Source organism: Babylonia areolata, chromosome 24 (genome assembly GCF_041734735.1).
Source record: "Babylonia areolata isolate BAREFJ2019XMU chromosome 24, ASM4173473v1, whole genome shotgun sequence".
Classification (NCBI taxonomy): Eukaryota; Metazoa; Mollusca; class Gastropoda; order Neogastropoda; family Buccinidae; genus Babylonia; species Babylonia areolata.
The window spans coordinates 34,859,121-34,871,620 of NC_134899.1; the positions used below are offsets into that span (position 1 = coordinate 34,859,121).

General features: G+C 40.2%; 1 protein-coding gene across 1 annotated transcript in view; it reads left to right on the forward strand.

The window, feature by feature from the left end:
* Nucleotides 1–2,065: 2,065 nt before the first annotated feature.
* Nucleotides 2,066–12,500, forward strand: part of LOC143298941 (uncharacterized) — a 243,577-nt gene continuing 233,142 nt past the window's right edge. The window contains exon 1 of the mRNA XM_076611981.1: nt 2,066–2,254. The gene's annotated coding sequence lies outside the window, so the exon portion shown is untranslated. The remainder of the gene's footprint in view (nt 2,255–12,500) is intronic.

The window sequence follows — 12,500 nt, forward strand, 5'->3', positions numbered from 1 at the left end:
TGTGTGTGTGTGTGTGTGTGTGTGTGTGTGTGTGTGTGTGTGTGTGTGTCTACCGGACTAACAGACAGACAGAAAGTGAAAGAATTAGTAGATAGATGGATAATCAACAGAAAAGGACGGAAGTGGGAAATCTGTTTTACTTTCAGTCACAGAATGAACTTCTCCATTTCAGATTCGATGACTGAATGTAGGAGTGGGATTAAAGTTCGTATTGAAGTTGTGTACCTTGTAAACCGAGAGTTACTTGTTTTTATTGTTGGTTCAATTTTGTAAACTGCAGCTTTCTCAAGGTCCCGAGGAGCCCGTCGGGTTACACGTACATCAGGCAATATCTGCTCTCTCACGTTTGTTTTAACTCTCTCCATACGAACGGCGAAAGAGAAGACGTTAACAGCGTTTCACCCTAATTACCACCATCAAAATATTCCAAGCGGAAGGTTCTTATACTGAAGAGGTGAATGTTGACAAAGAATGCCACAATTATGACGACGGAAGCTAAAGGTTGGGTCACTGAGACACCCACTGGACTGGACATCCGAGGGGTCTGTGTAGAGGAGAAGAGAGGACTGGCCGTACTGAGTGAGTTAAAGCAGATGTGTTGAAGTGTGTACGGATCAGTCCGTATTCTTTGACATTTCACTGACATGGAAACCAAATTGATCAGTGTGACTATATACACTGTAGACAGGGGAAGGTTTGATTAAGATCACGGCGGATAAAACTGGACTTTTAAAAAAAATTAGTCATTTGACATAACCATTGAAGGGCATGAAATGATAGTATATGGATACTTATATAGCCCCTATCCTGGTCAGAGATCGAGCTCTAAGCGCTTTACAAACCCAGTCGGGACCATTCGCACAACAGCCTATCTACCTGGCTGGAGAAGACTAAGAGCTGCTTTTGGGGCGCCTATCATTCGTTTCCTGTGTCATTCAATCAGGATTCAGTCACGCGCACATACACACTCACAGACATGCAACGTTTCTGCGTGTGTGACATTTGATTTCTTTGACCCGTTTTGTAGGCAGCTGCACTCCATTTTCGGGGTTCTGCATGCCGGATATTTTCCTGTGTGTATAACCCACCGAACGCTGGCATGGATAACAGAATCTTTAGCGTGCGTATTGGGTCCTGCATACGTATACCCACGAACTGGTGGAGGGGAGGGGTGGGGGGTCATGCATTAGCAGGTCTGCACAACGAATTGATTTGATCTGAGAGATCGGAAAAATCTCAAGGGCAGGTGTTTAATCAAGGAAAACTCTTGTTCCTACCGCTGTAAAAAGTACAGTGGTCCAGAGAACGTAGCATGGTCTGATCAGCAGCATCTCATTTCTATACAAAGAGTGTTGTGTGCGCCGTACGTGAGTGTCCTCCTGCGGTTTTTGCGCTATCGAAGAGATGTTGATTATGCAGTGAATTATTATTATTATTATTATTATTATTATTATTATTATCGCCTTTTTGTTGTTGAAATTATCCTTCTAAGGTCTGTGGTCATAATCAGCTTTCTGATTGTGATATCCGTCACGGCTAACAACGAAAACTTTTTTGTTCTCTCCCTGTCTTTCCAAATGCTTGTTTTCCGTTCAGGAACAACACAGTGCCAAACAAACAAGGCCCACGCACGTTTTCCTCCGGGAATAAACAAAAAAAAGAGAGAAAAAAAAGGAAGAAAAAAAAGAAGAAGAAAGAAAAAAAAGAAAAGAAGAAAAAAACAACAAAAAACAAACAAAAAAAAACCTTCTCACATCCTCTCTCTACCTCTACCTCCTCCCCCATTTCCCCGCCGGGTGGCAAGGCGCACGCAGTCACTTCACACATGACGAAACGACTGGGGCAGCGCGCGAATCACGGCTGCTTTGTGGAAGGGCGGTAACTCGATTTTGAACGGTGGGCAAATCAGAGCACGCACGGTCTGGAAGCCATGGCGCGGTTTTCTCTCCCTCGCACGCGCGTCAGCGCATGCACGCACGCACGCGCGCACGCGCTTCCCCGTGCATACTACACCCCATCCCCATCCCCCTTACCCAGCTCCTGGTATAAGTGGTCCCAACAACTTCTTCTCACTGTGCGCGTGCGAGGGTGTGGGGGTCAGAACTGCCAGTCGTCGAAGTCCGAAGCTGCTGCCATCCGAACCGAGTCCACGGCCCAGTCCACGTTTTCCAACAAAGTTCGCGCACGTCTGCTCATTTCAACTGAACTCACAACTCCCAATATCTTTATTCTCTGACGTCCACAGCTCAACCAGGTGAGTTTCTATATCTTAAGTTTTTCTTTTCTTTTCTCTTATTTAAATCTGACTTTGTTGATTTAGCTTTTTTGACATATCCTTTGTTTTGTTCTATATTTTCCTTTCCGTCTTCATTCGTTTTTTTTTTTCGTTTTTTTGTTGTTGTTTTTTGTTTTTTTCCCACCATTTTCTTCCAACAGTACAACAGGTTTGATGGAATTTGGTGAAATAATTCACTGTGTTGTTAGTATCACTGAATGAGGTTGGCGTGTATTAAAAAAAATGTTTACAAGTTTTTATTAACAGGATACTTGGACTGTTTCCCTTTATTATTATTATTATTATTATTATTATTATTATTTGTTACCTTTATATTAATTTTCGTATTTGGAACTTAATCCAAAAATGTTACAGTAATTATTCCTAGCAGTGAATAAAAATCATACAAATATACATTTATTTTTGTTTATTCGTTTATTTACTTATGTATTTATATGATCATTCATTCATTCATTCAAACTGATCTTTTCCAAGTGAATTGGCGTAAAAAAAAAAAAGTCTATGTTCTGAATTTTGTCCTGCGAATGTCATTTGGATTGGAGGCAAAGCAAGAAAAAAAAGACTCTTAACGCTGGAATTGCTTTGGAACATTGCAATCATGTGACAGAAGACAGTTTGCGCTTCTGTGCACTATTTGGATAGCGCGTGTATCTGATCATCTCGTTTTCCTCGTTAACTCCCTTTGTATCTCACACGGACTTTTTTTTTGTGCAATCTTTTCAACTGAAAAAAAGGGGAACAAATCATTTTTTGTTGAACTGTGACGAAATTTATTACTTTGTAATCGAAAATCACGTTACGGGTGTGCATATATTTTTTCAACAGCTTTTTTCATCTTGTTTAATTTTCTCTCTCTTGGTCTCTTTTTTTTTTTCTCTTTCTTTCATTCATTTTGTTTCAACTTTTCGTTTTCGACTTCCAGTCGTTATCTATCCCCCCCACCCTCCACCCGGCCTCCTCATTCCATGTCCTGTCGATTTTTTTTTCTGCCCGTTAATTTCTGTACTAATTTCACAATATTTATTTTTTTCTTCTTCTTCTTTCATTTGTGCATATGTCATGTTCTTCCTTGTCTGTCGTTTTGTCACTTTCCGTTGACCTTCCTTCATTTACCCCTCCACCAACACCATCACCAACCCCCCCTGTAAACCAATTTTCATTTTCAGTTTGTTGTCTCGATTGTTTTAATAATGTGTATCTGCCCTTTGTTTTTGTTTTTTGTTTGTTTTTTTCTTCTGTCTTTTGTCGTTGTTGTTGTTGTCATTTTCTATCATTCAGTCGTTTCTTATCCCTCCCACATCTCCCAAGGCCACCGATTTTTTTTTTTTCGTCTTTCAAGTTAATTTCTTCACTAACATAACATCTTCTGTTACTTAAATTATGTGTAGCCGTACTGCTTTAATGTACCTGTGAGTTGCTGTTTTATTATCTATTTCGCGCTGTTGATTTTCAGAATCCTACATACTCTATAGAGCGTTTTATTTATTTATTTTCTTATTTTTTATTTTCATTTTTTCGATGATTCTGCCTCCGTATATATGTCGATAATTTTCCTATCATTTCTAGAAACGAATCGGCGTTAAAACTTCCTCTCGTCTTCATGCAATGTTCTTTATATATATATATATATATATATATATATATATATATATATATATATATATATATATATATATATATATCTCGCACTTTTAGTCTTGATTGTTGCAGTCGCACGAATTTCTTCCCTTTGTTTGAGTTTTCTCTGCACAGCGTAGAACTATGTCCTTGTTTTTTTCCCCCTTTGCCCCGTCCGTTTGTCCCAAGACACTGGGCGCTTCGCTTTCTTTCTCAGCCTGTCTATCTCTGTCTACCCCTGTCCCTCTCTTGTATGAGACTAAATACTTTATCAAACACTCTATTAGCTTCAACAAGAGAAATTGATCTGTGATATAAAACATACAAGCAGTGCAGGAGAGAGTCACAGTCTTCCAATACGAATACATAAAATGAACGAAATTCTTAATGTGTAAACTGACGGGTAAAGTCACTTATCGCAATCGCATTTAGTTTTTCTCTGACTCATTGTTAGTGGCAGAGTCACCAATTTCGGGATTAAAAAAGAAAAAGAAAAGAAAAAGAAGAAGAAAAGTCAAAGATTCGTTCGTTTATTTATTTATTTATAGTCTGTTCATCTAAGATGATGTTACCAGACTGAAAATAAATGATGTTATTAATATTATTATTATTGTTTGGATTATTGTCATTTCTATCATGCTAACGATGATTGTAATTATTGATTAGAAATCATCATTTCTGTATATTCGAAAAGGAAAAGATGATTTGGCAAACAGTTTCATGATCAATCCTTTCTTCATAACATCGCTAAGTTTTCTTGTCGTTGATAATTCTCTTTGTCCGCGTTGATTCCACAGGTTTAGGAAAATTCTTTACACCAAGCATACATAATGTTGCCGAGATGAATTTTACAACCCAACCCAGATTACTTTTACACAGTGCTATCAAACGCATACTTTCGGAGGGCGATAGTTTACGCTTCTTCCTTTTCTTCTTATAGTTATGTCAATGGTTATATCATCGTTATTACTATTATCATTATGATTGTTATTGTCATTGCTGTTGTTGTATTTAACTGCCTTAAAATATCAAACACACTCGTTTGCTTTACATAATATTGTCTGATATTATATGAAACTATTTTTGCGTCAGAGAATTCTTTGGTAAAGACCTGCGCTTTCGTCCACTTTATTAGGAAAACAAAAATGGAAGAACGATGTTTCCTTATTTCAGAATGTGTGCATTTAATGTAAAAGAAGCGTGCTAAAATAAAATCAAACAATAAAAAAAGGGAATGAAATAATTATGATGAAGGTAAATCAATGTGTGTGTGTGTGTGTGTGTGTGATAAGAATACAAATAATTCTCTGTTTGATAGAAACCTATTTTCTATTGAACAATCGCTTATCGAATGAACGAAATGGCAAGTTATTATGGGGAAAAATCGAACTTCCACTATATGTCAAATTATCCATCATTACTTTAACGTCAATACATCTCTCTCTCTCTCTCTCTCTCTCTCTCTTTCTCTTGTATGAAACTACGGATACAACTATTAGTGCTGCAGTTCTCAGTCGGTGAAGTGAAGTAGTTTTTTTTTACTGGCGAAAAGATGTAAGAAAAACTAACTGCACCGTAAAAAAGTCATGAACACCTTGAAGAGACACCTCGTACTGCATCGTGTTTGCTGTACCATATCTTCTTCTTCTTCTTCTTCTTCTTCTTCTTCATCATCATCTCCCACAAAGGGTATCGACTCGCTGTATAATGGCTGTTTGTCCAGTTTTGTCAAGGGCGATTACTTTCGCTGTCTTTTTACGACTTTCCCTTTTTTTGTGTGTGCTACATTTTATACGTTTCTTTCTTTCTTCCTTCGTGTTGATCTCCACTTCAGTTTTTCTTGTCAGTATCATTATCATTTTTACAATTAGTATTATTATCATTATCATTATTATTATTATTAGTAGTAGTAGTAGTAGTAGTAGTGGTGGTGGCAGTGGTGGTGGTATCAGATCTTAATCATCTTTCCTGTATTTTCTTTCTTTCTTTCTCTCCTTTCTTCAAGTTTCCTCGTCTCTTTTCGTGCTTCTTTTCTTTGTTTTCCGTCTTTCTCTGTCCTTTTTCTTCTTTCTATCTTTGTATATATTTCCATGTTCTGCGCAGATTTATGCGTATAACCCAAGAGATGATCAATTTGTCTACTAGATAATGTAACGTTATCAGCGAGTATCTTAAAAGTTCGCTCTGGCTTACCAAAATCCATTCATTTTCTTTCTATCTTTCTTCCTTTCTTTCTCCATTTCTATCTTTCTTTCTTTCTTTTATTTCGTTTTTCGTTTTTTCTTTCCGGTTTGCCCTTTTTTCTTTATTTCTACATCAGTCCCTTCCTTCGTATTTTTGTCTCTTCATTCATTAACTTACTCTGTCTGTCTGTCTGTCTGTCTCCCCCTCTCTGTCTCTTTCTCTTTCTTTCTCTCTTTCTCCTTCTCTTTCTCTTTCTTTCTGTCCCCCCCCTCTCTCTCTTCCTCCCTCTTTCTCCCCCCTCTCTCTCTTCCCCTCTCTCTTTGTTGCTTTCTTTCTTATTCCTTCCTTCCTCCCTTTCTTCCTGTCTGTCGTTAATTCTTTCTTTCTGTCTTTATTTCTTTGTATCATGACGTCTTGATGCCGTTCTTTTTCTTTCTTTATTCATCTCTCTCTCTCTCTCTCTCTCTCTCTCTCTCTCTCGCTCTCTCTCCTTTCCTATATTTCCCACAAGCAGAGTAAACACAGGGCTTTATTGGCGGGGCAGGAGAAGGCAAACAAACACATTAGCGAATTGACAAACACAAACCTCTCATTGATCTGCGTTTCCCCTCAGGTCCTCTTCCTCACTTCCTGCCTATCCATCTCCTCTCACACGCGCTTAGCCAGGTGGCATGAAAAGGGAATACGGATTCCGTTGCCGGACATCACAGGTTTTCGGCCCTCTAAGCTGCACTTGTGGTATGGACGGACAGTCTGGAGGATAAGCCTTCTGGTTAAGACGCTTAGGTGAGGTAACGTCCGAAGCACCCGTTGGTTTATTTAGCTTACGTTGGTATAAGAGCAGACACAATGTCATACACAACGGACGCGTGTGCGTTTTCTCAACACAGGCACTTTCATCATATTTGAGTACACACACGGACGGACACGCACGCACACACACACACACACACACACACACACACACACACACACACACACACACACACACACACACAAGTGCGCACATGCACACATGGCTGAAAGGTACTGGGACGTGGAGAACATCTCCATGGTCAACTCTTTCCTACAGCCAGCATGATAGAATTTATTTGTATTAGAATTAAGCCTGTTGTTGCGGCTGTGGCGGTCTTCCTCCTTAACCCTCACCCACCCCAAAATAAGGCGAAAAGGAAACAGGAACCTGAAAGCGAACGAAAGAGCAAACAGAAGCAAATAAATGACATAACAAAGAAGAAGAAGAAGAAGAAGTCTAATCCCTCTGATGTGTACCAGTCAGAAAGGAGGAGAGGAAAACATTGCAGAGCCAACACTCACCACCCCGCTGACCGATTCCATGCCATAGTCTCATCAGGATCTCCTCCGGCTGGGGATACTTCAGAAGTCAGGAAAGGCGTTCCTTTGACAGCCGGTGTCACTAGCTGTGTCTTAGGTAGCGTTCATGCCAACCACAGATCTGTCACCGAGAACAGGGCAAAACGAAGTTCAAATTCAACATTATTACTATGCAATATAACATTAACCGTGATTGACGTAAACTCACTACCATTATAACTAAGCAATATAACATTGACTCGTGACTGATGTAGAACACCTAGATAGACAGATAGACGCACAGACAGAAAGACAGACAGACAGACGGACAGACAGACTGATTCGTTGGCGATAATTTACCATTCTTCCATAACCAGTTCCGAGTTGAAATTGTTCTCACCAAACTTGTCAAAACTGCATGGACAAAATTATACAGTGGCAATGATTCTCGTTTCCATGGTGTTCCAGTGTTTGTCCTGGAATAAAATTAAAAAAAAGAAGAAAAAAAGGCAGAGGCAGAAACATGATACAGCAAGGGGTAATCTTATTTGTGTGATCCTGTTCACAAACATGAATTAACCTATTCATCTTCAGGAGAATAGGTCACAATTCAACGTGTCGTATTTCTCAGTAAGAGGGGGAACGGGGTGGGGGGGTTGGGGGGGGGGGGGGGTATAGACGAAATTTTATCCTTGGATTATGTTTAAAAATAAATCTTCTTCTTCTTCTTCTTCTTCTTCTTCTTCTTCTTCTGCTTAGTATTATTTTTCATCAGCAGCTGCATTATGTTTTATGAACCATGTATGGTTAGGTTTTAGATCGGTATGGACAACAACAACAACAACAACAACAAAATAAAAATAATAAAAAAAAATAAAAAAGAATGGTTCGTCGTAACTTCTTTAAAGCGTTTACACGTTTCCAGTGACGATAATGTGATAAATGGTCTCACTGACCAAACTCTAACACACGAAATAGACAAAATAATCTACTTGAAACAATCTGCACACATCGTGGGAATAGTTGATTTAAAATACAATCAGAAACTGACCAAACAAACTATGTTTAAGCACAGACAAAAAACATACAGGTTTTCAGAGCGAATGATTTTGTGTTGAAATTAACTGTAAGGTACAAAGGGCTTCAGTTTCAGTTTCAGTAGCTCAAGGAGGCCTCACTGCGATCGGGCAAATCCATATACAGAACAGAGGGATGATGACTGTAAAATTTCCACTGTGTATTTAGTCACTTAATATTTATTCCTCAGTCCATCAGTGTCTATCTATACCCACGAAGGAAACAAACAAAAAAAAGTGTCAAACCATAATCCTTCAAATCTGAAAAAAAAAAAAAAAAAAAAAAAAAAAATATATATATATATATATATATATATATATATATATATATATATATATATATATATATACGGCAAAAGACAAGGAGGACATAACACATAACATAAACTCTGGAAAAAAAAGTATGCCGTTGGTCATTTAGTTAATTTCATTTTGGCCACAGATTGAATAATAACTACACACATACGCACGCACTCACACACACATACACACACACACACACACACACACACACACGCACCCACCCACCCACCCACCCACCCACACACACACACACACACACACACACACACACACACACACACACACACACATACACACACACAAGGAGGGATATGGACATGCATGCACTCTTATACAGAGGTCCAATTATGGAAATTTAAAAAAAAAAAAAAAAGCAAATAGAAATGATCAGTGTTACCGCATTAACGTTGTGCAAATTCAAGTGGAAAATTGAGTTACGCGTTGCTGTTTTCCCCAAAATAAAATGGTTGTGCATTCACGCGATGTGCGTGCGTGCGTGTATGTATGTATGTGTGTGTGTGTGTGTGTGTGTGTGTGTGTGTGTGTGTGTGTGTGTGTAGAGTCAATTGATGGGACAGATTCAACTCCAGGCAGCAACACACAACGAGAGAGAGAGAGAGAGAGAGAGAGAGAGAGAGAGAGAGAGACAGACAGACAGACAGACAGACAGACAGACAGACAGACAGACAGACAGACACTGTGTGTTTCCCTTGCTTCTCTTTTCTTCCTTTTTCTTCACGTTCTTCTTTTTCCTACTCCGCATGCTCTTTCTGCCATCATAGGAGTCATTGTTATAACTATCTACCACTGCTCAAACACCTAATGTTCCGTCTTTTACTTGTTCTCTTCCTCCCACTCTTCTTCTTGTTCTTTCTTTCTTTCTTTCTTTCTTTCTGTCTTTCTTTCTTGTTCTTGTTCTTCTTATTCTTCTTGTTCTTGTTCTTCTGCTTCATCATCATCATCATCATCATCATCATCATCATCTTCTTCTTCTTCTTCTTCTTCTTCTTCTCCTTCTTCTCCTCCTCCTCCTCCTCCTCCTCGGGTTCCTGCTCCACCGCCTCCTCATCTTTCTTGATTGTTTCTCAGCCACCCCCACCACCCCTGAAATAAAGTTACAGACTCACACTGCAGCGATACATTGCATGCTTGCAATAGTGTTCGTGAATCTGGCAACAGAATGATCTTCTACAATAACGTTATCATTCTTTCGTTTTCCTCTTCTCGTCCTAATAATTCTCCACGGCATCCGCCGCTCACGCCTCCTTGTCTCCCTCCTCACCTCCTCCTCCTTCACCTTCACTACTTCCTTCACCTCTGCTTCCTCTTTCGGAGCCTTCATCTTTGCCTCGTGGTAAAGTGTGTGTGTGTGTGGGGGGGGGGGGGGGGGGGGGGAGGGGAGCGGTTCACACTGTATGAAGTCGTAGCTAGCACAATGGAAATGAACAGGACAATAAGATGATCCGCTACATAGTTGGGTCCCCCCCCCCACCCCCCTTTTTTTTTCGTTGTTTACTTCTCCTTCATCTTTTTGTCTTTCTTCTCCTGTCCCCCCCACCCTATCCATCTACCTCCAACCCCACCCCCTCCCCTTAACACAACATACACCCCCTCCGCCCCCTCAGTCCTCCTACATATCCTCCTGCTCTTCCTCTTTCTCGTCAAACCTCATTACTTCCCTCTCTCTCTCTCTCTCTCTCTCTCTCTTTCACTCTTTCGTGACTTACTCCTTTACCTCCAGGAAAAAAGAAAAACTTTTCCGACCAATAATGCAAAACGAAACAGAAAAAAACAACAACAAAAAAAAAAATCGGATTCAGCATACCTTAAATAAGTGAAGGTGACAATAAAATGATCAACGAATCTGCAGGCTGCAGTGAGCTGAAAAAAAAACCTCATTTTGTCAGGGCCGGTAACTGCTGCATCCCACCCCCACCTCCCCCCACTTCCTCCTTCCGGTACAGCAATGGCTTGGCGCATGCACGTCCCGTCGGTGTTCGATGGAAAATGTACTGGAAGGTAAAAACAGTCTTGACTTTTCAAAGTCCAGTCTTTGACAGGAAGCGACAGTTCGCCGAAGGTATGGGAAATGAAACGAATTTTTAATCAGTGTTTTGGTGTGTTGCTTGTATTGCGCCTGACCAGTGCGGTACGTTTATGCGGAAGTCAGATATCTGCTCCTTTTATTATCATTGATATATATATATATATATATATATATATATATATATATATATATATATATATGTGTGTGTGTGTGTGTGTGTGTGTGTGTGTACGGGGGTGGGGGGGGGGGGGGGGGGGTGCGTGTGTGTGTGTGTGTGTGTGTGTGTGTTTACGTTTTACAGTTGATGTCGTACAGCGTGTATGGATTAGTCCACACGCTTTGATATCTCCTTGAAACTGAAATTGAATGAAACTGAAGAATGAGAATAATATGGAAAGGAGGTGGCTATAAGAGAGAGAGAGAGAGAGAGAGAGAGAGAGAGAGAGAGAGAGCAGACCAGACCAGACACAATTCTTTGTTACAAGGATAATAGAAAAGAACTGGTGTGCTTTTTTGCTTTTTTTTATATATCCAGTCTCCGCCGTGAATAGGGTTTACTCTACACAATAATAAATAAGAAATAAAGCATGCGGTTAATAGAAATACATAAGAGGGGAAAAATAAAACAATAAGACACAGAGAGAGAGAGAGAGAGAGAGAGAGAGAGAGAGAGAGAGAGAGAGAGAGATGTTTAAAAGGGAAAGGGGGTGATTACCCATTCCATTACACACACACACACACACACACACACACACACACACACACACACACACACACAAACACGAAGACGCCACGATAAAGAAAAACAAAATCTACATTTCTTTTTTCATCCGCCCACCTTAAATAAACATGTGAAAGACAGGCAAGAGAGCGAATGATCACCGTTTCGTTGTGGGAAGGGCTCGACAAGCTGGCATGCTGGTCATCATTTTTTTTTTTTTTTTTTTTCTGGCCAGCACAGCGAGAGAGAGAGAAACACACACACACACACACACACACACACACACACACACACACACACACACACACACACACACACACACACACACACAAACCAGAAAAAAAATAATATAGAATAAAAGAAAGAAGATGGAAGAGAGGTTGCGTGCAGACGAGCATGAAGTGGGCCGCGTGCTGTGTTAAGCACCAAGTTAGTAACAGGGTAATTGGGAACCAGAGGGGACAGGCGATGAAAGGGGGCGATGGCAGGGAGAGGGAGATAGTGAGAGAGAGAGAGAGAGAGAGAGAGAGAGAGAGAGAGAGAGGGGGGGGGGAAGAAGAAGAACAATAATAAGAACAAGAATAAGAACAACAACGACAAGACGAAGATAGCGAGAAAGAGAGACAGACAGAGACAGAGAGAGAGAGTAGTAGACGAAGAAGATAGCGAGAGAGAGAGAGAGAGAGAGAGAGAGAGAGAGAGAGAGAGAGAAGAGAGAAGAAGAAGAAAAAGAAGAGTGAGAAAGAAAGGGAGAGAAAGAGAAGGGGAAGAGAGAGAAAGAAGAAGTAGAGAGAAACAAAGATAGAGAGAGGGAAGAAGAAGAAGACAGTGAGAAAGAGATATAGAGAGAGGGAAGAAGAAGATAGCGAGAAGGAGAGAGAGAGAGAGAAAGAAAGAGAGAGAGAGAGAGAGAGGGAGAAGAAGGAGGAGGTGGAGGAGGTT